Source organism: Pantherophis guttatus, chromosome 1, assembly GCF_059756535.1.
Source record: "Pantherophis guttatus breed Tessera chromosome 1, ASM5975653v1, whole genome shotgun sequence".
In the NCBI taxonomy this organism is placed as follows: Eukaryota; Metazoa; Chordata; class Lepidosauria; order Squamata; family Colubridae; genus Pantherophis; species Pantherophis guttatus.
Window position 1 is genome coordinate 86,408,396 of NC_142063.1, and position 15,298 is coordinate 86,423,693.

A 15,298-nucleotide genomic window follows, 5' to 3' on the forward strand; every position below is an offset into this window, starting at 1 on the left:
TACAAAGAGACCTCCCCCCCCTCGTACCTTTGACTTTTTTGAGATATCATGGAATTCTGTCCTAATTTCTTAATGTCGTGATAAAACTATGGAGGAAGTGAACATCGAATTGTGATACTACTATTCGAACCCTAGGTGAAGGCATTCAGCTAGGCTCCTACAGACCTACAGGTTAGGTGTGTAATTTGCAATAGTGTTGCAGTTGTGGGGCATCCATTGGGGGAGTGGGGATCTGTTCTCCCCCCCTCAAGTTAATGAATGTGTCCTCAGAAATCTAAGTTTATGCTTTTAAGATTTGTTTGTCATAACAGTTGTCAGCCTCAGAAAGTTTCATCTTGCTGTAGATCCTCAGAATTTCCCACAGAGGCATAGGGGAGCAGGGGGAAGAGAAACCAGAGGGTGGGGGAGGCAACTGAGAGCAAATTTTCAAGGCCATGTAAAAATGCAGGTGGTATTCCAAGGTGCCATCCAATGCCAATCAGTACAACTTCTTCAGCAGAGTGTGAAAGGAGCAGTACAGTATGTTGGTTAGTGTGGATTTATTTCTTTATAACAGGATTCTTGGCAGGATTTGAAAAACTGTCTTTCTGCATGTTATCTCTGGCCATTGTATTTCTGGCCGGGACATAATTTTCTTTGATTTTAATTGGGTGCTGTCAAATATGAATTACTTCCCCTATGGTTTAGCTTCTTGACTTAATTAAACCATATGTAGGATTAGTGTGCCATGGACAACCTTGCTGGGTTGCTTTGAAAACAAAATGTAATATGAGCCATGGTGGCACAGTGGTTAGAGTGCAGTAATGCAGGCTACTTCTGCTGACTGCCGAGAGGGCAGTTCAAATCTCACCAGACTGAAGGTTGACTCAGCCTTCCATCCTTCTGTGGTGGGTAAAATGAGGACCCAAATTGTTGGGGGCAATATGCTGACTCTGTAAACTGCTTAGAGAGGTCTGGAAAGCACTGTGAAGCGGTATATAAGTCTACCGTATTTTTCAGAGTATAAGACGCTCCGGACTATAAGACGCACCTACCTTTTTTGGTGAGGAAAACAAGAAAAATAAATCTGCCTCTGCTTCCCAGCAATTTTGCCTCATTGCAGCAAACAGCAAACAGCCTGCTTTACTTTCATTTTCATTTTCAGTATAGCTTGATTAGCACAAGAAAAAAAAACTGCTCCCAGCAATTTACCTCCTTGCAGCAAGCAGAGAGGCCCGCACAGCAATAGGCAATGGCAATCCCTGCAGCCTGAAACAGCTGAGAGTCGGGAGGCTGATCCAATTGACAATCAACTTGTGCTAATTAGGCTGTGCTGAAGCTGAAATGGGCTGTTTCTTCTTGCTGCTTGCTGCAAGCAGGTAAATTGCTGGGAGGCAGAGGCGATAGGGTGGGGGCCAGTGGGTGGGTGGGGCTACATTTGGTGTATAAGACGCACCCAAATTTTCACCCCCTTTTAGGGGGAAAAAGGTGCATCTTATACTCTGAAAAATACAGTAAGTGCTATTGCTAATAGGGATGGCCCAAACATGGGTTTTAAAAAAACTTCCATTTTTTCCCCTTTCTTTTCATTTGGATCATTTCCTTCTCATTATTTTAAATTTATTTTCTCCCTATACTTAGCAACATCAATGGAATACAAAATAACATGTGCTGTGCTAGAAGACTAGAATAAGGACCTCCAAGGCCCTTTCCAACTCTCTTATTCTGTTAGGGCTATCAAAGGTGGCAAAGACTTAAGACTTTGTGCAGAAAAATTGGGCCAGATTCGTACTCCCCTGTGAATATGAAATGAATATGAATATGAAATGGAAGTAGAAAAAGATTTAGGAATGGAAGCAATCACCCTGAAGGGAAGAGAAGCACCTTTTAGACCACCCAGTATTTTGAATACTGGCCTTAGTTAAACTCTTTGAGTTTATTATTTTGGACAACTTGCATGTAACTGACCCTTGCCTTACCTCTGCTTCAAAGAGAGTCAGTTAGGATAAGGGGTACTTTGGGGGGAAGGGCAATTTTTTTAGAGGTGAATAGTTTAGGGTCAGTTGTAGGATAACCTCTGGCAAAAGGTTATTCTAGGGTTAGTGTTTCTATGAACACTATAGACTCCAGCCATCCGGCTGTAGAAAACCTCCCTACAGTATATTTGTCATAAATCAGGGGGGACATTTGCCTAGGATTCTGTTTCTCTTAAAAAGACTGTCAGGTTTGCCTCTGTCTCTAAGACAATGTCTCAGAGCCAGGTGAATTTCAAGCAGAAGTTTTATACAATTGCAATAATGGCTGAGCAAAGAAACATTTGGAAGCTGAAAGTGTGTTCTGTGGAAACATTAAATGAGCAGAGCATGGCCATATGAGGAAATGTAAAGGCCTTAGTTACAAGCTCTGTGATGAAACGGATCTGAAGCTTGGATCCCAAGACAGGCCTATTTATTTATCTATTTTAACTCTGACATTCTTGTTAAAGAAGGCAAAAATGTAAAACTGATACAGTACAGCTCCTTTTTTTTTACAAAGTGGGGGGCTGGCTGTGGTTGCATAATAGCAGTGTTCTATCATCTCCTTCCAAACCTGTGGGTGCCTCTTAGGTTTCCTCAAATACTTTATGGACTGTTTTCAAAGATTTCTATAAAATCAGGCCAGCAATGTCTGCATCCTCTACCACATCAGTGAAAAATTACACCATGTTTCAAAGTCATGTAAAATCCACTTTATGGGAAGCCTTTATATTTGACAAAGTATAAATTTAGCAGATTGGTCCCCTGAGGTAAGCATACTACTGGTGAAACTCTGCAAATGTCAGAAGACTACACCAGGAACCCATTTGTCCTGCCGTCAAGTGGGAGAATTTGGCTGATGCTATCCTCACATGCATCAGAGATTGGAATTAGATGGTTATTTATTTCCAGTGTGTGAAACTGTCTACCTTTATATATGTGAAATGTGACAGCTTGGCTTTATTCGTGTCTCATCAAATCATTAAGCCACTAACATTATAAAGATATAATTATTGTAGCCCAATCTTGGCTTGGTATGTTGATTCAAATCACAGATTGCTGCCTGGTCTCCCATGATAAACTGTGGTTTGATCTTGAAACACATTACTTTGCACATATAGAGAAGATTTAGAGAAATGAAGCAGGTGATATTCAAATGCATCTATCATATGGGGATGCTTCATAGTGGAACCCTAAGACACTGAGCTTGTCAATCAGAAAGATCGGCAGTTCGGCGGTTCAAATCCCCAATACAGATCTCTTGCATGAGCAGAGGGATGGACTAGATGACCTCCAAAGTCCCTTCCAACTCTGTTACTGTTACTATAATGACTGGTTATGTGTATGGCTAATACCATTACATAATTTCTTCATAAACAGCTTCCCTACAAAAAATAATTATTGGCTACCACCTTCTGTCAGTACAGGATGTAAAAATCCCTCCAAAATAAGATCAAGTAGCCTACCTTTCATCAAGAGGGCCTGGAAGAGAAATGTTCACAACACAAAAGGTGAGTACAATATTCTTGAGGAGTAGCAGGATAAAATGGAACCAAATGCCAAGGGTTGGTACATAAAAGGACAGCCACCAACATCTTTCTCAGAATAATCTGCTTCCGACAAGGAGGTGGGGGGTGGGAAATATGTATTAGTTTTAAAATCCCAGGTCTCGGTCTTCAGCAGCTGCTTCCACACTGTACTACCACATGCTTAAAGACAAACCACAACAGGCGGTCTAGTGGTTTCTCCACTTGCAAGGCTGCCTTCCTCCTGATGTTGGCATTTCCTGTTCTAATGATTCAAGAAGAGCCCATTCCTTCTTCAAGTGATTTTACAATCAATGCCTTACAGATTAACAGAGTTGGAAGGGATCTTGTAGGTCATGTAGTCCAACCCCCTCCAAGCAGGAGACCCTACACCATTTCTGACAAATGGCAGTCCAATCTCTTCTTGAAAGGCTCCAGTGATGAAGGTCCCACATCTTCTGAAAGCAAACTGTTCTCACTGTCAGAAAGTTCCTCCTTATTTCTAGGTTGAATCTCTCCTTGGTCAATTTCCATCCATTATTCCTTGTCCGGCCTTCAGCTGTCTTGGAAAATAACTTGACCCCCTCCTCTCTGTGGCAGCCCCTCAAATATTGGAACACTGCTATCATGTTTCCCCTGGTCCTTCTCTTCACTAGACTAGCCATGCCCAGTTCCTATAACCATTCTTCATTAGATGTCTACATTTAGCAAAATATCTTCTTCAAGTTACTATGCAAGGTTCAAGCTATGATCTATGTACACCATCCCTGTTTCTCATTTTTCTGTACCCGTTTTCCTATGCTGCTAAATTAAACCATTAGCCAAATCATTAAGATGTATATTCCAGTACAAAACCCTTTCAGAGATGTACATATGGTGGAGCAGTTGGGCAGTTCCATAATTCTGTAATGAGGTTTCTCTTATATATTTGTAGCTGGGCAGTTTTACCAGCTGGGTATATGTGTCTATATGTGTAGCCTAGAATGTGTGGTAAATGCATCTATGCACATTAACTCAACATTCAGAACCCTCCTCATGGAAGGATTGTATTTGTATTTGCCTTATCCACTAGTCTAATGGGAATTTGGGACATACCGTATTTTTTGGAGTATAAGACGCACTTCCCCTCCCCCCAAAGAGGCTGATTGCGCACTCACAACCAGCGAACTAATGTTTTGAAGCTGACCAGGCTAAGGACGCTAGTCAGATGAATACTTAGTAGGCAGAGGCAGTTTTTTCCCCCCTATTTTCCTCCCCAAAAGCTAAGGTGCATCTTATACTCTGGAGCGTCTTATACTCCTATACAGTACTCTAGTCATTATTGCCAGAAGGACACAGGAGAAGACATAGGTAAGTCTTTCTTGGTTCCTGATCCATTTTAGTTAACTGTGGAGTCTTTAGTACTCTCTGAGCACCAAGTCAAACTCTCAGTCCATCTATCATTAAAGGAAAAATACATTAAGCTGCTGCTGCAAAAGTGTTAAGAACCATTTGCAGTTTGCTATCTAACTTGGTTATCAAAGAAAATTCTCAGAACTCTTCTGCTCGATGTTATGTCGTTTCTGTGGTCCTGTCAGAGTTATCTTTTTTTCTGTGTATGAGATCATCCAGAACTGAAATAGGACCAGTTTTATTTAGCCTACATAAAAAAATGACAAAAAGTAATATCTCATAATTCACTGAAGCTCCAGCTATATTCGGTTGTTTTTGATACTTGGAATGATTGGATGGGGTTTACTCTTTAGTTGTTGGTGAATCTACATCACATGAACCAATCATATGTATTATAAACATCCAGGAAAGGGCTGAATTGTTTCAGAGTTTGCATTGTCATTTGGAAAGTGAAAGCAAAAATGCCTTGAATTATAAATGTCAAACCTGTCCTTTTTGGAACAATTGTTACATTCCAAAAGCTTCCTGCTTTTCTTAGCTTCATGAGATAATTTCTCATCCTTACAAAGCAGTTGCTTACAATGAATGAAAACAAATCTAACCAAGTTTTGATTCCTTAAGATAATTATGCATTGAAACAAGAACTGACATTTTTATATCATATTCTTCCCTAAGACACATTTGTTGAACTATGAATCTTGATTTATTTTTAATCACATTTCTAAAAGGATATTGAGATATGATTAGTTGAGAATGAGTTTTGTTCCTGATTATTTTTAATTGGATTTTATTTGCTTTATAGTATTGTTATAATATTGTATAAAGTATTGTAGTATACTTAGTATTGTATAATGCATAGGGATGTTTGTTCTTTGTTTTTGTTTCTTTTGTTTCTTTGTTATGTTAACTGCTTTGAATATCTTAGAAATCCAAACAGAGCTATGTAACGAAGTATTAAATAAAATAAAGCATTGCACCAAAATTGAAAAGTACTACAGTGTAATGCAGCACAGTATTACATGTAATCCACAATTATAGAACTCCAAGTTTTAACTTGAAAGTAAATGCAAAGGGATCATCTGAATTCGGAGCCCCCTATTGGCTTCTGTGTTCTATCATAATAAAATATGTCCTGCCTCCAAATCTTTTTCTAATGGGGATGGGGGGAGCGGGAGGGAATCATCAGCTTAGATCATGGTTCCTTATTTTGAAATACTGTCCTTAAAGACACAGGACACACAATGTATTCAACATAATATGTTCTTTAGTCCTTGAAGCTGATGAACTATTACAAGCATAGCTGAGAAATCTCTACTATGTTTCTTTATGCATTTATTATTTTACTAGCTGGACGCCCATGCTTCGCTAGGAAGCTATGTGTTCAGGCTTGATAAATTGACACTTACAGCTTGAAACTTAATGTAGAATGTGTAACTCTGTAGCATCAGAGTGTGTCAATATAATGCAAGTGGCAGTTGGAACAGAGAGGGAGGGAAAGTAGAATGTCCCAGCCTGCAGCATCCATCGGTATTCATCTGGCTAGCATCCTGTCAGTGTGTGAGAGAGTTGAGGGGTGTTTGGAAACTCAAATAGTATTTGCTGTGTGAGCAAGAAGGAGAAAAGAAGGAGGATGGGCGTGGCTTAGCTGAATTGTTCTGTAGTAAAGCTGCTTGCTGCTGTGAATGTAAAACTGAAACTGAAAGTGAAAGTCCTCTCCTCTGCTTGTGTTTTGCATTTGGTACAGATTTCTTTTGAGGTGGGGAGGGGGAGTAGAACTCCTTAGCATCAGAACGTGTTAATAATAATATAGGAAATACTAATGCTCTGATGGTCATTTCGAAAAATCCACCTAGAAGCCAAGAGGAACATATGTGGCAAATTTCAAGTTTGTAGGCTTTACGGTTCTGGAGATTTTGTGGTTAATGCATGAGTGGTTTTCGCTTTTATATATACTATAGAAAGAATTAATAATGATTAAATTATGCCAAACATTATTCATGATTAAAAATATCTGGGTAATTACAGAGTTACTAAATGCATTCAAACACACAAAGCAATAAAAACCCTTTTAATAAAATTTAAAAAACCCAGGAAAGATAAGATATAAACCAGATAAAAACCATCTTCTCAATATTACACAGGTGCTTAAAATTTCTCTTACAAATGAATAAAATTCATAAAATCTTCTGAACATTTTTAGAGGGTAGGATGGCTCACATGAAATTCTTTTTATTTTCTGGCAAGAATAAATGACATCAGTTAAAACATTTAGATAGTTCAACATCAAGCAGAGCAAGAATAGTTTTAAACTTAGCAGGAAAATGAAAAAAAAAAGGAAGAAAGGGATTTTCTTCTTTTCTTCTCCTAAAATCCATCAAATTCCTCCCCCCCCTCATTGTCTCATTCTTTTCAGACATACTGTAAGCATCTGTAAACGAAATCTGTAAACTATATTCAATGGGGAAAGAGTTTTATGAACAGCTGATGTGAGGCTTAAAAAGAGGCAACATATTAAATGGTGCTTGAAGAAGGGGAAAATGCTTGCATTCCAGAACAAGAACATCTGGTTTATTGCAACAAAAACTACTGTAATTATATCAGTGCTGTCTGCTGGAAGAACTGCCCTAGGTTAGGCTGCGTTGTGGGTTTTCATAAGGCATACAGTTTTGAAGAAGCAGGAGGAGGCATTGGTTGCATATCTTGGTATATTAGACCATAACTGAACACAAATATGACTCGGGGCAAAAGGAACTAAAAAAATCTTTAAAAAACCCAAAAGGGCAGTCTTCTTGGCAATTAATTTTTTCAAGAGTTTAGGACAAACTTATTCCCATTAGTCTACGAGCTTCAATGCAATATTTATTTTTTGCTAATTCCAGGTTTAGTAATATTTGCTTTATTATAACTAATCCTATATCTATTGTACTGAAGATACATTTTCCCCCTTGATAATAGATGCTAGCTTCATAATAATTCTGTTTTTGTAATGCTAATCGTCATGCTTTACAGACGACAGAAATTAAGAGCTATTAATTAAGATTTAAAGAACTGCTTTACATTAAAATCAAGTAATAAGAGCAGAATCTAGGTCTTATGGTTTCTGCTAAAAAGATGGAATATACTGTTGTAGAACCTGTGCCACAAACAACAAAGTTTTTAATGTTCTGGCGCTGAAGATATGCTCCCACCATGTTCTTGATAGTACATTTGCATTTTTAAAGTTAATTACATTTAAATTAATCTAAATAAAATTTAATATATGTCCTGCCCGGCTTACATTTTGAAATGCAGTTTCTGATTTAGGATTCAAAATTCAGCTATCATCATTAGATCAGAAAAGGTTGTACTTTCTTGCTGTAGATCAGGGGTGTCAAACTGGATTTCTTCGAGGGCCGGATCAGCATTGTAGTTCTCTGCGGTCTGGCAGGAGACAGGGTGGAGGCCTCCTGTAGCACCCTGCCGGCCAAAACAGGGTGCGCAGGGTCTGTGCAATCCCCCATGCCTCGTCTTCGCCCGAGGCCCCTGCACAACCCGTTTTTGACCAGCAGAGTGCTGTTAGATGGCGGGGATGCCAAAAACAGGCCGTACGTGGCCCGTTTTCGGCCCCTTTTCGGCCAGCAGAGTGCTGCAGGAGGCCATGGAGGGTGAAAACGAGGCACAGGGGGCCGCACTAGGCCTGGTTTAGCCGTCAGAGGCACCGCAGGACTTGTCCTTTGATATTTTCAAGCTGGTCCTGCAGGCTGGATTTAAGCACCCCGCAAGCCGGATCCGGCCCGCGGGCCTTGAGTATGACGTCCCTGCTGTAGATTATCTCAGTATTATCCTTCTGTAGTGGTGCAGTAGTTAGACTGCAGCATTGCAGGCTAATTCTGCCCATTGCCAGAAGTTCAATCCTGATGGGGCTCAAGGTTGACTCGGCCTTCCATCCTTCTGAGGTCAGTAAAAAGTGACTAATAACCATTTTTCACACTTATGATCGTTGCAGCATTCCCATGTTCATGTGTCAAAATTTGGTTGCTTGGCAACTGACGTTTATTTATGACTTGCAGTGTCTCAAGATCACGCAATCCCCTTTGCAACTTTCTGACAAGCAAAGTCAATGCGGAAGCCAGATTCACTTAAAAACCATGTTACTAACTTAAGAACTGCAGCGATTCACTTAACACCTGTGGCAAGAAAGGTTATAAAATGAGGCAAAACTCACTTTTAAAATGCCATAGTTAGCAACAGAAATTTTGGTCTCAAAAATATGGTCGTAAGTTGATAAATACCTGTACTCTGGAATAATAAGCACATACTATAATAACACAATTTCCAAAATTCTTTTTAAAAGTAAAATGCTATACTAATGCAACAACTTGTGTATTTGCATTACAGATTTTACTTTAATAGTTCTTCTTGAATCATATTCATGATGGTGACGATGATGGCCAGAACATTTGACCGAACTGGACAATCTCGCTCAAGAACTTTGTTTAACTGAGGTTGACTGATAAAGAAGCAATTTTCCCTTTTGTTCTAGAAATAAGTTTGGGCTTTTAATATGGAACTGAATTATGATGAACCTTTGAGAAAGCCTAAGACATTCTTTTCAGTTTTCTGCCTTTTGTTTCTCTTTTTAGACTATTACATCTGTAACCTCTAGACAGAAAAAAAAAAAAAGGGAAAAAGGAAAAAGGCAGACTGACTTCCTCCCTTGGTACTCATAAGTCATTACTGATTGGTCTCACTGCCTTTCATCTATGCGAAGCTCAAATCAGACTCACTCTTAAGGGTATGTTCATTTCCAGTTTGGGAGGCCCAGTTTGCAATAGTAGATAAAACTGTTTACTAATGCTGGTTATACTATAACCAGGATCTCTAAGAAGATCCAGTTACCTATTTGTAAAATATTTTGGCTTTTCCTCTTGAGGTTTTGCATTGCACATTCACTTTTAGAGGAACATGTTTGTAGAAAATTTGCAAAGAAAGATCGACTTCTTTACAGACATATAGGGAACACAGACGGAAGCAATTGACTGGTGGAAGGCACATACTCTGAAATATAGTCTTACATTTTACATCTTGTTTCTCCTGGGATATATACTTGGAGCAGTCACTGAATTGTTTCAATTCCTTACAGCAAGTAAAACGGCTTAAATCTCTGTCAGAAAAAAAAAATCGTCATGCCACTATATATCTTGGGGAACCACAGGGATTTTGTATTAACCTTTGAAAATTTAGGAGCATAGGAAGCTGTTTTCTATTGCATCTCTCCCGGTATTGTTAAGAAGCAGAGGTTTTTCCAGCATTACCTGGGGATTCCTGGAATTGAAGCTGAGACCTCCTGATGCAAAGCAGAAGTTCTAGCATAAAGCCCTGACACCATCAGATGTTCAATGTCTTCAATCCTAAATCAGAATTTGAGGTCTCTTTCACTGTTCATTTCTTCACTATTTTCTTCCTAAAAACTCTGTTCATATTAAATTCTCAGCTGAACAGTTTACGTAATGTTAGTTTGGAATGCCTTTGTGTTTCAGAGGATTTTCAAAATCAGAAAGAACAGTCTATAAATATATATTCCATATATGGTACACAAAATTCAGACCAACGTTGTGGAGACTTGCTATTGTTCCAGTTGAAATGCAGTAGTATTTGGAGAGGTGTAGGACATTCTCTGGACTCCCTTTTTCACTCCTCAAACCACCAGAAGTTTAAAGGAGATTCAGAATAATCTTCACTTCTGGAGCCTTGAAATTTTGAGAATCAAAATCAAAAATCACTACTCTATCTCAAGCTGTTGCAGGTGTTCACCAATAAAAATATCCTTCCTGACAGCACTATTGGAGAGAGAGACAGAGAGAGAGAGAGAGAGAGAGAGAGAGAAGGGGGGTGGAATCTGTTTATCAGTTGGTCTTGTCAATTTCAAGAGGAGATGTGAAAAAAGCAAACTGGCATTTCATTATTGGAATAAACATGTCTTCCATGAATAATGGAGGAACAATGCTTGTAAAAGTGATGCCTAGATGTGCATGTGTATCAACTGTACTATAACTGAGTTGGAAATAAGTCAGCTCAATTTCCAAACATGGCACACAAGGACACCCAGAGGTTGTGCCTAAAATGATTCCATATGGAATATGTAATTGTAAACTACACTGAGATTTATTTTAATGGGTAGTATAAGGGACGCAGAGGCTCAGTGGCTAAGATGCTGACCTTGTTGATTGAAAGGTTGGCAGTTCAGTGGTTCAAATCCCTAGTGCCGCATAATGGGGTGAGCTCCCGTTACTTGTCCCAGCTTCTGTCAACCTAGCAGTTCGAAATGTGTGTAAAAAATGCAAGTAGAAAAATAGGAACCACCTTTGGTGGGAAGGTAACAGCATTCCGTGCACCTTGGTGTTTAGTCATGCCGGCCACATGACCACAGAGACATCTTTGGACAGTGCTGGCTCTTCGGCTTTGAAACAGAGATGAGAGTCGGGAACGACTAGTACATATATGTGAGGGGAACCTTTACCTTTACCTATAGGTAACTATAGGTAAATAAATAATAAGGGGTGAATTTAACAGACTAACACTAGTGCTCTAGATGTTTTACTAACATCGATTTGACTTCTGGGTGGTGTCTTTGATGTACACAAAGCAGTTTGCATGTAACTAGTAAAACTAGTAAACTAGTTTTTACCCATGGTAAAAGGGAGCTCTCAACTGGATGAAGGTGAAATACCTTGGGATGCTGTCTCTCTACCAAAGTGCTAATTTACCTGCACATTTGTTCTGCATTTATCCATTCATAAAGCAAATATCTATGCCAAAACAAGTTTTCAGTGCTCCAATATTCAAAGGAAACTCACTAGAAGCAAAGATCATAAGAAGTTATTATGCCCCCAATGAACTTGTGAAGGAGCTTTTACTATCCTTAGTGAATTCTTCACTTCAAAGAACTTGAAGCTCTTTGGAAGCTGCCTGGTCATTGAGGTAGACTAAGTAAAAAAAAAAAAAAACAGAGACCACATGGCCTATTGGAACCCTATTTTATTATAGAGTAGATAACAGAATCTTGAAAGCCTAATATAAATTCTCTTCCTTCTTATATTAAAGAAAATCAAGGTAGGGCAATCTTGAAATTTTTCCTCACCACTCACCTGTTTGGATGATCTTGGGGAATGAGGGGAAGAGATGTTGCCTAAGAAACAATAAGACAAGAGAGTCAATGGTCCCATCAGAGAAAGAAAGTTAAGATGGATCTGCCCTAATTGGTCAGTTGGTTAAAAATGGCAATAGGAACTTTGTACCTTCAGACTTGAAAGATCCTGTTAATATAGCTTTGCAATAAAGTAGAAATAGCTCATCTAGTTGTATTTCTGTTTGGTTTACCTGGGAACTGGTAATTGTTAATTGGCCTTTTGTGTTAAATATGTCAAAGTCTATTTTAATAGATAAAAAATGTCTTCTTCCTTTGATTTCTAAGAAAAACATGTACTGTATATTATGAGAAAGTTTAGGACAGTTTCTCCCAGTGACATGTGATACATATAAAACAGGCCCCAAAGATGTTGGAAATGACACAACTATCTCTCATTTCTCTTGTGGTTCACCACAGAAAATGTTGAATTATGGGTGTAGTGTTAGATATAGATTAAATATTTTGGTAATTTCCATAAATCCAGCTACATTTCATTTCATTTTGTTGTTGTTTTCAGCATAGATGTATATGTTGATTCTATATAATCACTGTTACAGAATTTCTATTTTCTTTTAATCTTGCCTGATGGACTTCTATAGAGACTTCAGTTGGGAAGATAATGGATTGGCATTGCATGTTGTTAATTGTGTTTGCATAGGCTTTAGAGTTAGGAAAAGAAATACAAACAAGCTCCAGACTTTGGAAGAGGTCTAAAAACTAGCTGAACAATATAACTGAAACATATACATTATATAGAACGTGCAAAAATTCCTTACATATGTGCAAGGTATGTGGTTCAAATTATCAGTGGAGCATAACATTTCTAATTCATAAGTCAAATCATGTTACTAAGACATACAATTTAGGAAACCATCCTTGAAATATTTGCTGAAAAGCCATAGAATGCAGCAGACCGTTCTGTCCACTGCTGTCAGCCTTCTGAGGATATCATATAACAGAATAACAGAAGGACCTGATATGTCTTCTAGTTCAACTCCCTGTTCAAGCAGGAGAACCTATACCATTCCAAACAAGTGACTATTCAATCTCTTCTTTAAAAAAAAATAACAAACCTCCAGTAATGGAGCACCCACAACTTCTGAAGGCAAGCCATTCCACTGATTAGTAATACTCACTGTCAGGAAATTTCTCCTTAGGATGGAACACTCCTTGATAAATTTCCATCAGTTACTTCTTGTCCTGCCTTCAGGTGCTTTGTGACAACCCCTTAAATACTGCTATCATGTCACCCCTAGTCCTTCTCTTCATTAGACTAGACATTCCTGCAACTGATCTTTGCCTCTAGTCCGTTAATCATCTTTGTTGCTCTTCTCTGCACTTTTTCTAGAGTCTCAACATCTCTTTTTGTATCATGGTGAACAAAACTGGATGAAGAATTCCAAGGGTATTCTCACTAATGCATTATAAAGTGGGTCTAACACCTCATATGAACTTGATACTATCCCTCTGTTGATGCAGCCCAGAACTTGGCTTTTTTTTTGGGTAGCTGCAGCATACTGCTAGCTAAGTGGTTGTACACCAGGACTCCTAGATCCCTCTCACAATTACTGCTATTGAGCAAAGTACCATCTATTCTATACCTGTGTATTTGTTTTTTCTTGCTTAAGTATAAAATCTGACTTTTTTCATCACTGAATTGTATTTTGTTGGATAGGGACCAGTATTCAAGTCCATCAAGATCTGTCTAGGTAAATATAACAACAACAACAACAACAACAACAACAACAACAACAACTTGTGTCACAACTACCATCTGCCTGTAACAAAGAACTGGTGGGATCATAAGCCTGAAAAAGTGATCGAAAATGAGCATGCAAAACTACTGTGGGACTTCTGAATACAGACTGACAAAGTATTTGGAACACAATACCCCAAATATCACGATTGTGGAGAAGAAAAAAGTCTGGATCGTCGACATTGCCATACCTGGTGACAGCAGAATCGATGAGAAACAACTTGAAAAAGTCACCAGATATCAGGACTTGAGAATCGAACTGCAGAGACTCTGGCATAAATCAGTGCAGGTGGTTCCAGTGGTACTCGGCACACTGGGAGCTGTGCCTAAGCAAGCACTTAAAAACAATTGGTGCTGACAAGATCACCATTGGTCAGCTGCAGAAGCCCACCTTACTCGGATCTGCTCGCATAATCCGCTGATACATCACGCAGTCCTAAACACTTGGGAAGTGCTCGACTAGTGATTTGTGATACAAAACCCAGCATGGTTATCTCGTTTGCTGTGTATACTGTCATTTTTGTGTAGAATAATAATAATAATAATAATAATAAAATATATATATATAAATATAAATGTGATGCATTTTTGAATGTTCAGTTGGCTGCGTTTCATGTTTAATGAATGAAGTAAATAATAATAATAATAGATAAGTAGATAGTAGTCTAGATAAGAATCACACCCACAAGTACCGGTTTTAATTTTATTATAAGATTTCATTAACAGAATCTTACAAGACTGAAAATACATCTCTGACATCAACATCGATCTTTGCAAGCAGCAATGGTCTTATCTGACCATGGCCCTTCTTCCTCCTCTTCTGTTTCTCAAGAACATTCTCACAGACCATTATGCATGCTCAATACAAAAGAAAACCCTCTTCCAGATCAGTAAAAGAAGAATAGGTGTATGGTGGTGTTAGCAATTAATTTTATTTTCCTTTAAAAAGGCTTTTTTAAAAAAAAATTGTTAAAAAAGACTTGGAGTATGACATGGCTTAAGTGACTCTTTTACACTCTCCTATTTGACAGCTGGAGGAAATGCTGATTGGTTTTGTAGGCCTCTAAACATTTTTTGGATTAATAATGTCATCAGAAGTGAATATATTTGCAGGTAAGCTTCAGATTGTGTTGCAAGAGATTGGAGGGTGGAAATAATGATTTGTAGAGCTATCCTTAAAGATGCCAGAAGGCAGAATGGGGAGGATATAAGGCCCCAAGTTTATTGATGAAATTGCTGGAAACTTGTTTTTCAAGAGTACTAAACTTGGGACTGCCTCACCACAGGATGGAAGAGAATTTTCCTAAAATATTGATTGTGACAGTAGTGTAGGTCTCTTGATACCCATCTATACTCCCTCCATATGCATACCTGTCTGGACTGCATGTTCCAGCTGTTGATGCAATAGTGTAGCTCAAAGATTAACATATAGTATTGTGGATACTGATTGCTGCTCTTCTTT